At 46.7% G+C, this 17,522-nt stretch overlaps 1 long non-coding RNA gene across 1 annotated transcript; it reads left to right on the top strand.

Annotated features, from left to right (window-relative positions):
* The first annotated feature begins 2,412 nt into the window (after positions 1-2,412).
* LOC135914807 (uncharacterized) lies at positions 2,413-3,958 on the top strand. Its single transcript, XR_010568425.2, has 3 exons — positions 2,413-2,542; positions 3,385-3,496; positions 3,679-3,958. It is a non-coding gene; the product is annotated as an uncharacterized lncRNA (long non-coding RNA).
* Positions 3,959-17,522: the final 13,564 nt, after the last annotated feature.

Below are 17,522 nucleotides of genomic sequence, written 5' to 3'. Positions count from 1 at the left end.
AAAATCATGGTAACTACAATGTGCGACAAAATATTTACGTTCCTGGTCCAGTTGGAAGCGTTGCAAATGACTACTGAGCAGTTGTCCGCCCCCCCCCCCGCCCCCCTCTCGTGTGTCAGAATACGTTGCTAGTTGGTTTCAGCGTTGACCTCAGTGAACGAAACAAGACACTTTGTATAATATACTTGGCGAAAATGTAGGGTGCGTTCTAGGCAATATGTCGGTAATCTTCACAGACAAGGGACTGATTATGACATTTGCAGTAATTTACGCATTGAAGCGATCCGGAGTTTTGTGAATGTGTATTACGAATGAAGCAGAATTTATCGCCCTGCCTTAGGAGAAATGTGAAATAAACCAATATCAAAGCTAGCGGAAATTGAGGAAGGGATGATGGAGGGAGGACACCATGGTAACTGTTATGGCGAAGTAGCATGTGTGTTCGCGAATTATTGCCCTTTATAAATTGCCTACGATAAATGCTTTAAAGTATTACATGCGGGCAAGGTTTCAAACGGACCAGTCATATACGGGCCACTTTTTCAAGCATGCGGTATTATTACAGGAAGCAAACTTTTATGGTAACTATTCCAAGAAACAGCGTTGCCAGAAATCGGGTTGCAATTCTCCACGGTCGCGCACATCTGCTGTGTTTTCGTGTTAGTATTGCTATTCATTTATGTTTATTGTACTTCGATTTGTATAACCTCGACAATGCTATTACGTACGTGTCTCTTTAGACCTTAGCTAGCCGGTGTTGGGCACGCTAGCCTGAAATCGTACACAATGAACCCCGACAGTATGCATTAAACTTGGATGTATGCAGTGATTTTCCTTCCATGCTTAGTTTTGTCGCCACGCGACAAGTACGAAGTAGATAAATTTACTTTGATAGACATTGTGCCTGTTTTGGCAGAAGCTGGAGAACTAGAGAAAGTTCCGAATTTCGGCAGGTCATACTTTCGGCGTGGATAACTGCGCTGCAGCAGAAATATGGGAAGCTTAAATATACACGTCAAATAAGAATGTTGCAGACAGGAACAACGTGAGACTTTGATGCTGAAAAGAAAAATAAAGCAAGTGCCAGTGGGGCGTGTGTTTAGTGGATTTCCGGGAAATGTACTTTCTTTATGTTGAGGCGGCGACACCTGAAGTTCACAAGGATGACAGAGTGTCTGCATGCAGTGAGCGCGGATGACAGAGTGTCTCCGTACTTTTATCCATGGAGATGTTTCGCATGTTTTATGTTTATGAGCAATTTAAAGTGAGCTTTATGACAGAACTGCTATGTCGTCCACTTCCACCTTACATGCTTTTCGAATAGTTATTGGTATGCTAAAGGTTCCGACCTCTATGTTATTCCCTCTAATTGAGACCTGGCTTCCATTTTTTGCCACTAACACAAAATTCGGTCCACTGGACATTTTTTTTTAGTTCTCAGCTTTTCGCAGGATTTTCCCCAGTTTATTGGTTCAAGGGCGACCGCAAAGAAATGCCGTGCTGCCTTGGCTTTGCTTCTAAGCCACCACCATGGCATGTTCGTTCATGATATCAAAATTGTATCAGTATTGTAATATTGTATTATTCAATCGCAATACCTCTTTTTCATAGTTATCTACATACCGTGAGGAGTATATCATGGTTATATCTTGAATTGAGCTTGTGGTGACGAGCTACCACGTAGACCGGTAAAGTCTCGTGTTCTCGCGGGAGAGCAAAAAAACCGACACTCGACCTCTTAGCCTAGCTTTCTTTTTTTTTTATCTCCTTCGGAACGCTAGCCTGTGCCGGAGCGTGCCAGCCGCTCGTGTCTCGTGTAGACGCGAGCGTCTACGTCATCTCTCGTGCGACGCCGATGCTGCTGCCGCTACAGAGGGCTCCCCCCCTAGAGAGGAGGAAAGTTCGACGAACGATGGAAAGTCCACGTGACGCGGCGTGTCTTGGCGCTGGTCTGGGGTGTCACCAGGGGTGGCACGCTCTCAAGTTCAACAAATGGCCACAGAGGGCGAAAAAATCGACCGCGCGCTGCTGCTAACAAAGCCGACCTAGTAGCATCACCTCGGGATGCGTTCGTTAGTTCCAACATTTCCCGGTAGAGGCGTCGTAATAAGCGCAATTTTATCTTACAAACTTTCTCTTACAATTACCGAAGCATTTTCTTTTACATAAAAACAGGGCAAAATTATTATTGCTAATTAGATATTGTACTCTTTCTTAGTAAGTTTATTGTTTCTTCGCCATTATAAACGCAAATAGCGTTCAGCATCATCGATCTTTCACGTGACCTCTGGCCTGGATTTAAAATTTTTACCGGTATTTCCGAGTGCACGGCGGCACGGATTCATTCGTTCGTACACTCAAGACTGGTTGCTTCTTTGTTTCTAAAACTAGTTTCTAGCGCTTCGATGTAACTTGGGGTGAAGTTACGTGTTTGCAAGCGGACATGTAAGCCCGGCAGTTGGGTTTCGGTCGTGAGCCATTCGGAACAGGTCTGCATCGAAACGGGAGCTGGATTTTGCTGCGGCTGACAACGGCAATAACGGTGAGTCATTTAACACCGCTGCTTCAATCGTTAAATAATATCCGTCTCATTACCTTCCAGGCGGGCACAAGTTAACGAACTAGATCCTGCATTACATATGGGCAGTGAGGATCTCAGTTGCTGTTTCCTAAATAAACCTTTACTTGTGAGGCTGTCGTTTGGTTTACACACACAACCAGGAAAGAAAGAGCGATATCGGAACGCGCGTCTCATTTTTCATGTTATTGTAGCCGTGGTTGTAGGTGACTGAGTAGCCTTATCAATATACATATTAAACTTTTTTTTCGAGTCCGCCGGCAACGTCTTTCGTCCACAAAACCGAATAATCCTTTGGTAAAATGAAGTGAAAGTACAGAATTTATTTTATTAAACAGTTGCAAGCATGATAATTCACCCATATTTCGTACTTGTTGGTTCCAAATGTTCTTGCTGTTCAGATTGGTTTACCGTAGGGCATTTTTTTTTGCAGTAGTGAAGCGGCGCATCACGTTCGTGCAGAAAAATAATGCATCAGTTCTAATAGCTTCATGACTTTCATGCATTTGCTTGTAGAACTAGCAGTGGGATCACTTCTAGTGTATAAATGAACCCACAAATGTTCTCATTTGTGATCTTAATAGTACTTGCGCTGTTGACATGCATTGTAGTTAGGCAGACCTCAATTTTATGGACAATAGCAATATTTATTTAACATGCTGCTTAAGCACCCTAGAACAGACAGTGTACATTTGCATGTGTTCTGTAGTCGCAAATCATACAACATATATGTCACACCTTTTTGCATTTCATAATGCAAAACTTTGCTTTTTCAATTTCTGATTCAGTCAAAATTTCTGTTCCAGACATGCAGTAATGAGGACGGCGCCAGTATAAAGCAACACACTCCACGCACTAAACAGAAGCTGCTGCCTGCTACAACAAGGTCATTGTGTGGACATTGGCTACTACTACAAGGTGAACAACACATGGTTCAGAAATAAATATGTTTGATCTATGCTGTATTGGCTTGCTGTTTGCAGCAGATATGAATGTTTGTTCATATTTATGGTTCAGTATAATTGGTTCGAACATATAAAACACCCATAAATTTGGCTAATCTGTGCTGTATCTCATGTGTCACCGTTTTGCCCCAACAGAGTCTATGCCAAGCACATCTTGGTCGTCACAGGAGCTCCTATCTGCACTAACAGGAAGGGGCTGGAGCCGAATTTGCAAGGCTTTTACACCAAGAACAAAGAAGCACATGCACAAGAATATGGATGAGATATCAAGTCTGCAAAGGACTGTGTTAAGACTGCAAAGAGCTTCAGCCACCATTCCACCAGCACGGACATTTGGCTGAGTCATCCAGGTAACTCAAAAAGGACTTTCTAGAAATTCTTCGTCTTCAGATGCACCTGCAACATCTGACCAAGCACGGACGATGCTGGCCAAAAGATTGAGTTCCATCAGTTTGCCCTTAATCAGCTTCCTAGCCATGTTAATTCCGTTTGTGCCAAGTGTAATTTTTCTTCTATAAATGCAAGCTTTCTCATTGCCCATTTTTGTTAGAGGTCATTCATCCTCATCCAAATATAAAGGTCAACCGATACTTCGCTGATACTTAATACCAGTCACTGTCTAGCAGCCTAACATATCTGTAGCAGTATCTTCTAGTGTATGTTGTCATGCGCAATTACTCTCCTGAAATAGCTGATGCAGCATCGGCATGCGTCTTGCATTGACCTATGCACATGTGCTATGCACCATTTTACTTTTCTTGATGTTTTTAGCCTTCAGTGCTTGCAGAGCAGAGTGGCTTCTTTCTTGAATGCAAGCTTTCTCATTTTCCATATTCCTAGTCTCGTTGATGATTGCTCCTCTTCCTTGATAGCCTGGGTCTTTGTGCAAGCTACAGTGAAGTGATTGATTGCAGAATCTGGTTTTGCTGTCACACTTGGTTGTGGTAACTGTGTTACGTTTCTCAGATGTGGGGGCCTGGTCAGTTGCATTGGTAAGCAGTCCCTCGAGGTAAGCATTTGATCCTGCAGTCCGCAAAGCGACATAGACTCCCAGTATACACACACCGTAACTGGTGCGCTCCGATCGTTCTGGCCTGCTGCAGCCATGGGCAAATTGTGCTTGTGGCCTACCTCGGCCATGATTTGCTCAAAACGGAGACCAGCATATGTGCTTACATGGTCCGAATTGTATGACGTTGATAGCCGTATGGGTGGAAAGGCCCGCAAGAATGGCTGCCGAAGGTGATGCCCACAAAAGCGACTTGTCCACATTGCGACAAAGTGGGACACAAAGTGTGAGCCACACATAGCGGCCCCCGAAAGAAAATAAATGTGCAGGTTGGAAAGGAGTTAACGCTAAAATGCCGGGTAGTCCATGTCGCTGTGTTGGTTGCGGCAGCAGATGCCTGCGTCACCTGATTGCTTCGCAATGGAAGTTGCTCATCTTCAACGGCAACTGTTGGTTCAAACAGGTGCAAGGCTCTGTCCAATCTGTTTGTACCGCAGGTTTTCGCTCGTTACCAGACCACCACATGTGACAAAGGCAAGCATTATGCCTGTAAGATGGTTCGTAGCCAATGTATAATGTATTGTCTGAACCTCATGCGGTGACTGATTTCCGTTTAATTTTGCTGTTATGTCACTTGGTTACGGTCGCAGTTTTATGTTTGTCGAATATTGCGGCCTGGTCGGTTTCACTGGGAAGCAGCCTCTCGTAGTAAGCATTTGATCCTGCAGCCTGCACAGCGACATAGACTCCCAATTTACGCACACCGTGATTCGTGCTCCCCGTTCACCCTTTCCTGCTGCAGCCATGGGCAAATTGTGCCTCTGGCCTTTCTCGGCCGCGATTAGGCATGAACGGAGACCAGCATAAGTGCTTACATGGTCGGACGTGTATGAAGTTGGGTAGAAAGGCCCGCAAAAGTGGCTGATGAAGGTGATGCCCACGAAAGCGACTTGTCCATATTGAGACAATGTGGGACACCAAGTGTGAGCCACACATTAGCGGCCTCCAAAAGAAAAGAAACATGCAGGCTGGAAAGGAGTCAATGCTAAAATGATGGGTAGTCCATGTCGCTGTGTAGGCTGCGGCAGGAGATGCCTGCGTCACCCGACTGCTTTGCACTGCAAGTTGCTCATCTTTAACAGCGACTGTCGCCGCAAACAGGTGGGACACTCTGTCCAATCTGTTTCTGCTGCTGGTTGTTGCTCGTTAGTAGACCACCACGTGCGACGAAGTCGGGCACTACGCCTGTAGGTAGGCAGCTCAATGTACCCTAAGAGACCCGTGTATGTGAATGCTCACTGTTGCCATATGGTTCGTCGCCAATGTATAATGTATTGCCTGAACCTCATGCGGTGACTGATTGCTGTTTAATTTTGCTGTTATGTCACTTGGTTATGGTCGCAGTGTTATGTTTTTCGAATATTGCGGCCTGGTTGGTTGCACTGGGAAGCAGCCTCTCGAAGTAAGAATTTGATCCTGCAGTCTGCACAGCGACATAGACTCCCAATTTACGCACACCGTGATTCGTGCTCCCCATTCACCCTTTCCTGCTGCAGCCATGGGCAAATTGTGCCTCTGGCCTTTCTCGGCCGCGATTAGGCATGAACGGAGACCAGCATAAGTGCTTACATGGTCGGACGTGTATGAAGTTGGGTGGAAAGGCCCTCAAAAGTGGCTGATGAAGGTGATGCCCACGAAAGCGACTTGTCCATATTGAGACAATGTGGGACACCAAGTGTGAGCCACACATTAGCGGCCTCCAAAAGAAAGAAACATGCAGGCTGGAAAGGAGTCAATGCTAAAATGATGGGTAGTCCATGTCACTGTGTAGGCTGCGGCAGCAGATGCCTGCGTCACCCGATTGCTTCGCACTGCAAGTTGCTCATCTTTAACAGCGACTGTCGCCGCAAACAGGTGGGACACTCTGTCCAATCTGTTTCTGCTGCTGGTTGTTGCTCGTTAGTAGACCACCACGTGCGACGAAGGCAGGCACTATGCCTGTAGGTAGGCAGCTCAATCTACCCTAAGAGACCCGTGTATGTGAATGCTCAGTATTGCCATATGGTTCATCGCCAATGTATAATGTATTGTCTGAACCTTATGCGGTGACTGATTGCTGTTTAATTTTGCTGTTATGTCACTTGGTTATGGTCGCAGTGTTAATGTTTTTAGATTATTGCGGCCTGGTCGGTTGTACTGGGAAGCAGTCTCTCGAAGTAAGCATTCGCTCCTGCAGCCTGCACAGCGACATAGACTCCCAATTATCATGCACCGTGATTCGTGCTCCCCGTTCGCGCTTTCCCGCTGCAGCAATGGGCATATTGTGCCTCTGGCCTCTCTCGGCCGCGATTAGGCATGAACGGAGACGAGCATACGTGCTTACATAGTCCGATGCGTATGACGTTGATAGCTAGATGGGTGGAAAGGCCCGCAAAAGTAGCTGATGGAGGCGATGCCCACGAAAGCGACTTGTCCATAGCGAGACAATGTGAGACACCAAGTGTGAGCCACACATTAGCGGCCCCCGAAAGAAAAGAAACGTGCAGGTTGGAAAGGAGTGAACGGCTAAAATCTGGGGTAGCCCATGTCGCTGTGTAGGCTGCAGCCGCAGATGCCTGCGTCTCCCGATTGCTTCGCAATGCAATTTGGGCATTTTTTAACGGCGACTGTCGCTGCAAATAAGTGGCACACTCTGTCCAATATGTTTCCGCTGCTGGTTCTTGCTCGTTAACCTGACCACCACGTGCGATGACGACGGTGAGCCGTTTACGAGCTCGCGTCAATGATTCCAGCGTATCTCGACATGCAAATTTTATTTCTGCTATTGCACGAGAATGTACACTGCTTGTCTTCTGCCAATAAAGTCGCGCGTTCTGTTCACTCACTTGTGGCTTGTTTGTATGGGCGTTAGTAGAGGCTCTTGGCAATTAGAACGCACCAGCTACGCGGCAGCGAAGGCACTGACGCATGCCGCATAGCCTGCGGGGCAAGCACGGCGTGTACCAGCGTACGCGACCGGCAAAAAACGGCCATATTGAATTTTGCGCTAAAAAAAAATGTGCACTTCCGCTTCCGGATTGAGCAACGTCATCTGGCGTCCCCCAAAGTAAGTTCCATGCGCTGCCGCTGCTTATTTTCGAACCACGGCGGATGGTACAGTTCCCCTTCTCTGAGTATCTTCTTTATTCTATGGTGTCACGTGCGCAGGAGGAGGCGAAGGATGCAGCAGGGTGGTGTCGCATAGCGGTGGAGCTGATGGCGCGGGTGCTTCGATGTAGGCGGGTTTGAGACGTTCCAGCGCAATCGTGTCTGATCGGCCGTTGACATTCACAACAAACGTCGTCGGACGACGCTCTAGAACACAATATGGCCCGGAGCAGTGTGGCTGCAAAGGCTTCCGCACGGCACAGTTACGCACGAAAACGTGGGAAGCAGAGGTGAGTGCGGGAGAAACGTACGGAGACCTTGCTTTTTGTGAACGTGTAGGCACGGGGCGTATCTGGCTGAAGAAAGCTTGCAGTTCGGCAACGCATTCGGCAGGTGATGGCATAGGCGTATTGGGGGTGGCGACAAAGAAATCGCACGGAAGGCGTAGGTGAGTGCCGTGAACTAGCTCAGCACAGGAGCAACCTAGGTCGTTCTTGAGTGCGGCTCTGATGCCAAGTAAGACGTGGGGCAAATACAGGACCCACTTCTCCGGCGATTCATGTGCCATAAGGGAGGCCTTGTGATGCCGGTCAAAACGTTCAACTAGTCCATTGGACTGAGGGTGGCAAGCAGTTGTGCGAAAACGTGTCATTCCGAATAGTTACAGTAGCTCGTGGAAGAGTGCTGTACAAACTGCCGACCGCGATCTGTGATTATTGTGGATGGGCAGCCAAAGCTTGCGATCCACGTAGACACGAAAGCTGCTGCAACAGTGGGCGCTGAGATGTCACCTATAGGTGTAGCTTCTGGCCATCGTGTATAACGGTCGATGCATGTCAGTATGTAGCAGTAACCTTTCGAAGGTGAGAGAGGGCCGACGAGGTCCAGGTGTACGGTGTCAAAACGAGCATCCGGTGGAAGAAAAGACTTGGCAGGCGGAATGGGGTGACGCTGGGTCTTCGAACGTTGACATGGCCAATAGCAGCGAACCCAATCGCGAACTTGCCCGTTTAGCCGAGGCCAAACGAAGCGACTGGAAAGAAACTTGTGTGTCGCGCGTATGCCAGAGTGTGACAGGTTGTGCATGGTTTCGAATAGACGTCTGCGAAGGGATGCCGGAATTATAGTCTAGATGTGTCGTTAGAAGTGTCGCAGACAACGGACGTACCATCTGGGGTCACAACGACATCTTCCAATTTCAGGGACGTTGACGAATTCCCGAGTGTACGAAGTTCAGTGTCGTCACGCTGTTGACTGGCGAGTAAGTCGGCCTCGATGATGAAAGGTTCCGATGTCAACGTGGAAACGACATTGGCACGACTCAGAACGTCAGCTGGAACGTTGTCGGTGCCCTTGAAGTGGCGGAACGTTGTTGTAAACTCGGAGATGTAGGAAAGGTGTCAAGTCTCGCGAGGCGAGTAACAGGACGCCGAACGATTCGTTGCGTGCACAAGGGGCTTGTGGTCAGTCAAGACAGGGAATGCACGGCCTTCGAGGAAACGGCGCAAATGTTTGATAGCCGGGTAAACAGCGAGTATTTCACGGCCGAACACGCTGTAGCGGGACTGCGCAGGCTTCAGTTTCTTGGAGAAAAAAGCGAGTGGATGTCACGCATTGTCGATGAAGTGCTGCAGAACGGCACCAACGGCGGTGTTTGAAGCGTCAGTCATGATGGCAGTGGGTGCGTCTGTCTTTGGGTGTTTAAGCAGCGTGGCGTCGGCGAGTGCAGACTTAGCTCTTGTGAAAACGTCGGTGGCCTCTTCGTTCCACTGAAGCACTTGTTTGCGTTTGTTTACCAGGAGAGCGTCTAGCGGAGCCATCCGACTAATTAGCGAAAAACCGACTAATTAGCGAAAAATCACCAATTAACGTAAAGTCACTTCGCGGTAGCAATTTACCAATTGCAGCCGGTGAGTTCACACTGCGTACGCACTTGAAGTGAATTTCCTGAACACCACTTTTCGAGATAGTCATTCCCAAAGTGTGCGCCGAAATACATGGGTGTTCCAGTTACTTTTGTACTTCAGTGCATAAAGTGCCGACCCACTGTGGTGGCCTTGTGACTATGGGCTCGCACTGCTAAGCCCGATGGCACGGGATCTAATGCCAGCCGGCCGCTTTTCGCCCATGTACTGCGCTCTGGGTGTGCGTTACAGAACTCCAGGTGGTCAAAATTAACGAGTTCCCAGCTACGGCGTGCTTCATAATCTTTTCGTTGTTTTTGCACGTAAAACCCAAGAATAACTGTAAAGTCTAGGGACACTAGGGACGCGAGGGGAACACACCGCGGCCTGCGCAAGCGTCAACCGGGCATCCCCATTCTAGACGCGTCCAACCCAACCGCATCAGCGGAGGAAACAGTACCCATAGTACTAACTTACGAAGCACTACTGGAGAGCTATCGGCTTGCACGCAGGGAATACCCTCCCCCACATACAAAACTAACTAGAAACGAAGACACCGACTACAGGCGGCTCCAAAGCAATACCTTCACCCATGGCATCTTATACATCGTTTGCAACCGACGCTATACAGCTAAGCCTGTCCACATTGCAACGTACCCGACACCCTGCACACCTTCCACTGCAATGGAAAAATACCGGAGTGAGCATAACAGCGACACAACCAGCCACAGCAGACGCAGCCTCAAACTTGCTCACTGCAACGTGGGAGGCTGCGACCTCCAAGCTATTCCTGGTGGACCAGCGCAAACTCGTCGCCCAGGCCCGGCAGGCGATTAGGGCAGAGGGTTCCTGGAATAAGGGACCTTTTCAACTCGAGTGACAAATCACTGTTTCAACCAAGGGTTCATTCATTCATTCATTCATTCATTCATTCATTCATTCATTCATTCAATGCCGAGTTGTGCCGCTTAGCGATAACTGCGAAATAGGTAAATTAAGTTTGATAAACATGGTGCCTGCTTTTGCAGAAGCCGGAAAACTATCGAAAATTCCGGATGTCGGCAGGTCGTACCTTCGGCGTGGATAACTGCGCTGCATCAGTCTAATGGGAAGCTTGATTTTAACTATATAGGAAAAGCTGCTATATTAGACACAGGTAAGAACCAGTGGCCCAGCTAGAAATTTCGTTCCGAGGGGGGGGGGGGGGGGGGGCTCACGTTGCAGCTCGGCCTCCTCGTTATGGAATTTGCTGAGGAATCGAAAACATGAATAATAACTCCATTGCCATTGACAAATATGCTGCAAATTAATTTGAACGTTAAGCACTGTGAAGTAAACTATGTATTTTTGATGAAAAAATAATATACTCATACGTCCCAAAAATTGTACCCCAGATAACTGATATCAATGCTTCCACGTTTCCCCTCTATTCAATAAGTAGAGAAAATATCACACGAACTTTGGAACTATATCAGTTTGAAACCAGCAAAGCAGGGCATGCCGCTGATATGATAAAATGTAAAGGCCATGAAATGAACAAGTTCAGGACAAATATTTTAATGAAATTTTGTCATTGAAGAACCTTGTTTACATTTTTTACAAATGCAACGGCCAGGGAACAATCTCTAAGGCGCTGTTCTTTGTTCCAGAGTATTGCGCGGGAGCGGTTGCCACCGGTCGTGTATTGTGGCTAATTGCACCAAAATTAGAGCCGCAACAGATAGCACACATAGAAAGCAGGACTTCTGCAACATATACGAGGCCGAGTCAAATGAAAGTGAGCCGATGCGAATATATGACAAACGGTGCACCTTATTTAAAAGTAGTCTCCATGACCATTTAGACATTTTCCCCACCGACTAACGAGTCGCGGCATTCACGTCTCATAGAACTCCTTCGGTTGCTGCTTCAAGAATTCTGTAACTGACTCTTTCACGTCATCGTCCGACACGGACCTGGCTCCCTTGAGCTGTTTTTTTTTCAGTTGCCCCAAAATGTGGAAGACGCAAGGTGACAGGTCTGGGTTGTATGGCGCTTGTTGCAGCATTTCCCACTTTAATTTTCCAAGTTTTGTGTTAACCAAATCAGCGACGTGGGGACAAGCATTGTCGTGGAGCAAGACGACCCCATTAGCCAAATTTCCATGTAGTTTGTTCTTGATTGCGAGACGCAGCCGATCTGGCGTTTCACAATATCGGAAACGATTGATAGTCTCTCCAGCTTTAGCAAATTCGATCAGTAATGGCCCCTGATGATCGAAAAAAAAAAGTCAACAACACCTTTCCGGCGGAAATGACGGCCTTTGTTTTCTTTGCAGTGGTGAATTTGAATGTTTCTGCTATTAGCTTTGCTATCATGTTTCAGGCTCGTAGTACAGGCACCATGATTGGTCCCCATTCACAATTGCAGACAAGAAGTCGTCACCCTCATTGTGATACCGGATCAGATGAGTCAAGGCAGCGCGGTGGTTCAAAATCTTGGGCATTCATTGCGCACACAAGAGCCGATAACCGAGATTTTCATGAATTATGGTGTGAACAGAACCGCGGCTGATGTTCGCACGCTGGCGAGTTCATCCAGGCTTATCCTCCGTTCCTGTTTAATCAGCTCATCAACCTTTGCCATTGTGTTAGGGGTGGTTGCACGGTGGCTATGCGCCGGTCTTGGGTCGTATTTGAAACGTTCACATCCTTCTTTGAACCATTTGCTCCCATGCTTCACAGCGGCCGATGAAATACAATGTTCAACGTACCGGCAGCCATACGGCGACTAATTTCTTTTTGGGAAGTACCTTCAGCTATCAAAACCTCACGACACCACGCTGTTCAACTTTTGGAGCGTCCATTGTGTCACACAACCATGTTCAATGCAGTGTATTAGAGCATTGAAGAACATTTATCCTCGCACCTGTGTGTCACTTTTATAGATAAGACATGCTTGTTTGCTACACGCATGCGTCGCAGATAATGAAGCGGACCATTATTGAGCAGGGTGGGTTGGCTCACTTTCGTTTGACTCGCCCTCGTACATTAGAAATGCGAAGATACAATGAAATATACAAATGCGAAAATGCAGCTTGATAAAGGGAAAAAAAGTGTCACTGGAAACAAAGTTCACTACATGTGTACACAAAACCTTGCAGCGAGATATATAAATATACGCAAAGGTATGCAATAAATCTACGTTTCTAAAAAAGTCATTGTGTATAATGCGTCAAACAAGGCAAATAAATATGTTGCGCGATCCCAGATTCAGATATCACAGAATCAAGGCTCCTCCTCCCCCTCCCTCTAGTCCACCTGACGTATCGCGCGCGACGGAAGGCGGCGCGCATCCTCCCCGCTTTTCTCCCCTGCGCACACAAGACTGAGCCACCATCGTTGGCTCACCCATGCTCCCGCCTCCCTCCCCCCCCCATCACGCTTTCACTCGCACATACAGCAAGCGGCGCGTGGTCATACCGTTAACGCCCTTGGACTTCGTACGGAACATGAGGGTGACGATGACGACAGGGATGCGCCTGAGTGTCCATATAATTGCTATCGAATAATAAGAGTATCCTGCAACTCAAGCGTCCCGCGGCTCATCTGTTTCCGCGGCTTATCTCTTTCCGCAAAAGAATTAATAAAATCGAACTTTCACCATGCGACAGTTCGCTGCGCCGCAACAATGTCTTTTTTTTGTGCGGCGGGGGCACCGAAATGAAAAAAAAAGAAACCCGAAGGAAAGCACGTTGGTCGCAATTGAATGCCTTCTTTGGGCGCATTCTAGGAATATCGAAGAAAACGTGAGACTTGGTCCATAGAGAACCATATGCATACTGCCCGGTATCCTACACCGGCGAGACAGGACTTTCCGGAGAGGTTGCGCTCAAACGAGCGTATTGCAATCCGTCGAGTCCCCACAATGATGGCGGCGAGCGACCATTGTTTCTTTTTCTCGTCTGCTAGCCAGAAAGCGTCTAAAACTCTGCCAGGCGAAAATGCACTCGGCCACAGAAAAACGAACGCTCACCAAAGCGGTCGCGCGGTGGTCGGGGCAACACGAAAAAAACATATGGCGTCTGGCTGGCTGTGGCAGCCCGCGGGTAGCGAGAACAAGAAAATTGAAGATGCTCAATGTGCCCTCGCGAATAAAAGTCAATCTACAAAAAAATAAAATCAGAAGAATAACGTAGTTACGTTTGCTGGCTTTAGTGTTTTCACGTGGATGCTTTGGCGCGCGTGAAAAAGATGTTGATATTCTTTTTTGTAACACGACGGCACAAATGAACAACCACAACGCTTCGTCTCATCGGACATCGCTGCGTGTGTTGATTTGGCTTGTCTCGTTGTATGGTCCGATCTACGACATTAGAAAACTGAATGCACCTTTGGCGTGAAATGTTTAGAACATTAAACCCGCAAAGTTCCGAAATCTAAAATCTAAAGCACGACTTTGGAAATGTATACCCATTAAGTTTCAGAAATGAAATCCACGCGCTCCGTGGATTCCGCGGCCTCTGCGAGATGCCTCGACGAGCCCGCTCGCCATCAAAACGCCCTTGAAATTTTGTGCTTGGATGGAGCTCCTTGCGTTGTGTGACTCCAGGTGCATGGGCGTCGCCACGAAATCCAGCCCGAGTTCGCAATGTTCGCGCTGAAATGCATATGCCTTTTCGAGCGTGAAAAACACATTCTAGACAATATCCAGAGTGATTTGCGGCTCCGGGGGTTGTCTTGGTGGGCGGTGCATGACAGCACGAAAACATTTCAGGGCGGGGGGGGGGGGAGGGGCTGCAGCCCCATAAGCACCCCGCCCTGGCTACACCCCGGGTAAGAACGTAAGACTTGGATGCAGAAGGAAAAGCTGACGGAACTTCTAGCGACCTATGCGTTTAGCAGATTTCCGGGAAATGTGACTTTTATGAGGATGCGGCGTCACTGAAAGTGGATACGGATGAGAGAGCGTCTGTGCATATTTGTCCACGCAGGCTTTTCGCAGCTGCACTGCTATGTGAAAAGTCTGTGGCGGATATATGCTCTTTCTGCAATTAGGAAGGGCGAAATATTATTCATGCTCTGGCTTTATTTCCATGCATGGCTGGAGTTTGGGTTCTGGTGAATCGATACTCTTGCTCAGTCCATCCGCCACTTTCGTTTGGCAGGGATACTGGAGTTTATGACTCAGTTATATTGCCTCCTGCAGTAGTGGGCACAGTGCAATATTTAAAGTGCGCTGCACGGACATAACGTTTTGTCGCCGCTCGAGCTGCTGTGACGTCCACCTGCACGTTACCTGTTTTTCCAGCATCTAGTGGTACGCAAAAGATTTTGCCCTTGATCCTTTTTCTTGCAACTGTAACCTGTCTTCAGTTTTTACCACAAACTTATGATTGGGTGTTCTACCAATTTTTTTTAGCGATGAGTACTTATTTTTCGGAAGGTTTTCCCGAGTTTATTGGTCCATTGTCTATAAGAAAAATGCAGCTTTGCCATAACTATGATCAGAAGATATCTGCTTCGCATGTCTATCCAAGTCATCATAATTGCTGACTTGAGAACTGATAATGATAATTCATAATGTAGTTTAATTGAGAACATTTCCGCTATCTTTCTCACGCTCAAACAGATGCTTCCAAGTTCGCATGTGCCTTTACGTGCCTTGAAATAAAGCCGGTTGCAATTGACGTCGATGAGATATGCAATTTCTTTAAAAAGGCTAAATTGTCCTCTTCGACTGGTGCTGATCTCCTAAATAATAAATTTCTTATGAGTACTGTAGCGTATTGATCTGCTTTCTTGTCATATCCCTTCGCTCACTCCTTGAAGAGTATATCACTGTCGGACGAGTGGAAGGCGGTGAAGGTGATCCCAGTCCACAAGTGTGGTGATGTTCGTAACCGCTTAAACAACCGGCCGATCTCGTTAACTTTGATTCTATGCAAGCCAATCAACCTTATTAGTTTGCTGCAGTCTAATAGCTTTTTCTTGCGTCACAGCAGCGTGGTTTTCGTAAACATTGATCTTGGGACACTCCATTATTAACATTTAGTAGTGATTTGTCTTCTGCTTTATATCTATCCTAAGTGACTGACTCGCAAAGGCTTTTGACAACGTCTCACATCGACTACTATTACTGAAACTTAGCGCACTCAATCTTGACTGTAGCTTGCTTAAATAGATTTATCGTTGCAGCATAGGACGCAGTATGTGTCGTTTAACGATCATGGCTCTAAATGATGTTACGTCACATCGAGTGTTCCAGAGGGGTCTGTTCTTAGGTCTCTTCTTTTTTCTTTATATTAATGATCTGCCTGCTCCTGTTACTTCTAATCTAGGACTCCTTGCAGATGACTGTGTGCTGTGCTGGCTAATTTTTAATGAGTCGGACATCTCAGTGTTATGATTTTAATGGTTGTCGCCTTTAGTTCGTCGACAGCTATAAGTGTCTGGGCTTCCATATAACTAACCGGTCTCAGGAAATAGCTCGTTTTTGTAGTTCTCTAACATAGAATCAGAATTATATTATGGTGCTATCTTAAATTGAGCATGTTCACCCATTGCGAAGACATGTAGCTGCGAGGACGGAGTTCATGTTTTATTTGGGTCGTCCACGCCCTTTAGCGGCATTTCGTTCTTACGAAAAAAAATTTTAAAAAAGAAAGTTGTTCTCACTCCTAGGTATTTGTAAGGAGATGAGAGTTATCGGGCTACTCCTGAATACAATAGGGATTCATACAGTATTAGGGCAGTCACTTAGTGACTGCAGGTACTTTCGTAACTGCTTGTCACCTATCTTGCAAATGAAATGCCATAGGTATGTAGTAAGGCAATTCATTAATGCATGTTCTAAATGCGTGGCTATGCACCCAGTGACATATTCAAAGCAGCATACAAATAATCTAAATAGTACATAATATTACCGCATTGAAACGTTGCTTTCTGAAATAGGGAATGCACAACGTTGCTGATGAAATGCAACCACGAAATCAATCAATCAATAAATAAAACACAAAGAAGCAAACAAATACAACTAAGCGGACTAAATACTGCGATGGCAGGTGCTAACATGCCAGCATTGTGTTAGCTTTCCTCAAGACTCCCTGTTGTAGTTCTGATACCTGTTGGACTGCTTCTTGCTTCTGATAGTCACGAGTACCCTGATATCGATAGCGTTCTGCAAAGCTCGTTCCCGACATTAAGCTATATAGTTTTCAGATAATACTATTGTACTTCAGATTGATTTCCTGAACGAAGTACAGCATTTTTGTGCTTCAGAACATACGAACGCATTGATCGCACCTGTGATACGCCCATACATCGAAAGCTCTTGAACGTGGCCTACACGTGTTACTTTCAACCCAAAATCAACGTATCGTGTACTGCTTGCGCCTGCTGTAATAACCCGGATACCTCTTTGGTACATCTACTGTCTCAGTAACTCAAGAGCCAGCGAAAAATATTATGCAGCCCCTTCGACCAACGAGATAGGCGTCCTGTATTTGTGGACATGGCTCCTAGCTCTGCCCAAACAACGACACGTTTAAGCACTTAGTGGCTTTTCAATAAACACTGACTTTACGCAGTCACTTCAACAGACGATTGATCGTTAATGGGCATATTTTCTGACTTTGGGCGCGCCTATGTTAACTCGTGCCAATCTTTCTTTGATGTGTGTGAAGAGTCGCTGTAGGTAAGATTAATTTATTTATTTTTCATGTCGTGATTGCAGGGTAGTGACTGCACATTTGAATGAATGCTGCCCTAGAATCGCCAGGTATTCTAATGTGTCTTTTGTAGTTTTTATTTTCATCGCTCGCGTTGAACACCCCACACACACCATCATGTTGACAATGTGCGATACGTGTGGCCCCTTTCGTAGACGCGTTGATCATGTGCAATGGTGAGCTGATTTGACAATTTATGCACACGGGGGCA

This window comes from Dermacentor albipictus, unplaced genomic scaffold, assembly GCF_038994185.2.
Source record: "Dermacentor albipictus isolate Rhodes 1998 colony unplaced genomic scaffold, USDA_Dalb.pri_finalv2 scaffold_25, whole genome shotgun sequence".
NCBI lineage: Eukaryota > Metazoa > Arthropoda > Arachnida > Ixodida > Ixodidae > Dermacentor > Dermacentor albipictus.
This window is presented reverse-complemented; position numbering and strand designations above follow the sequence as displayed.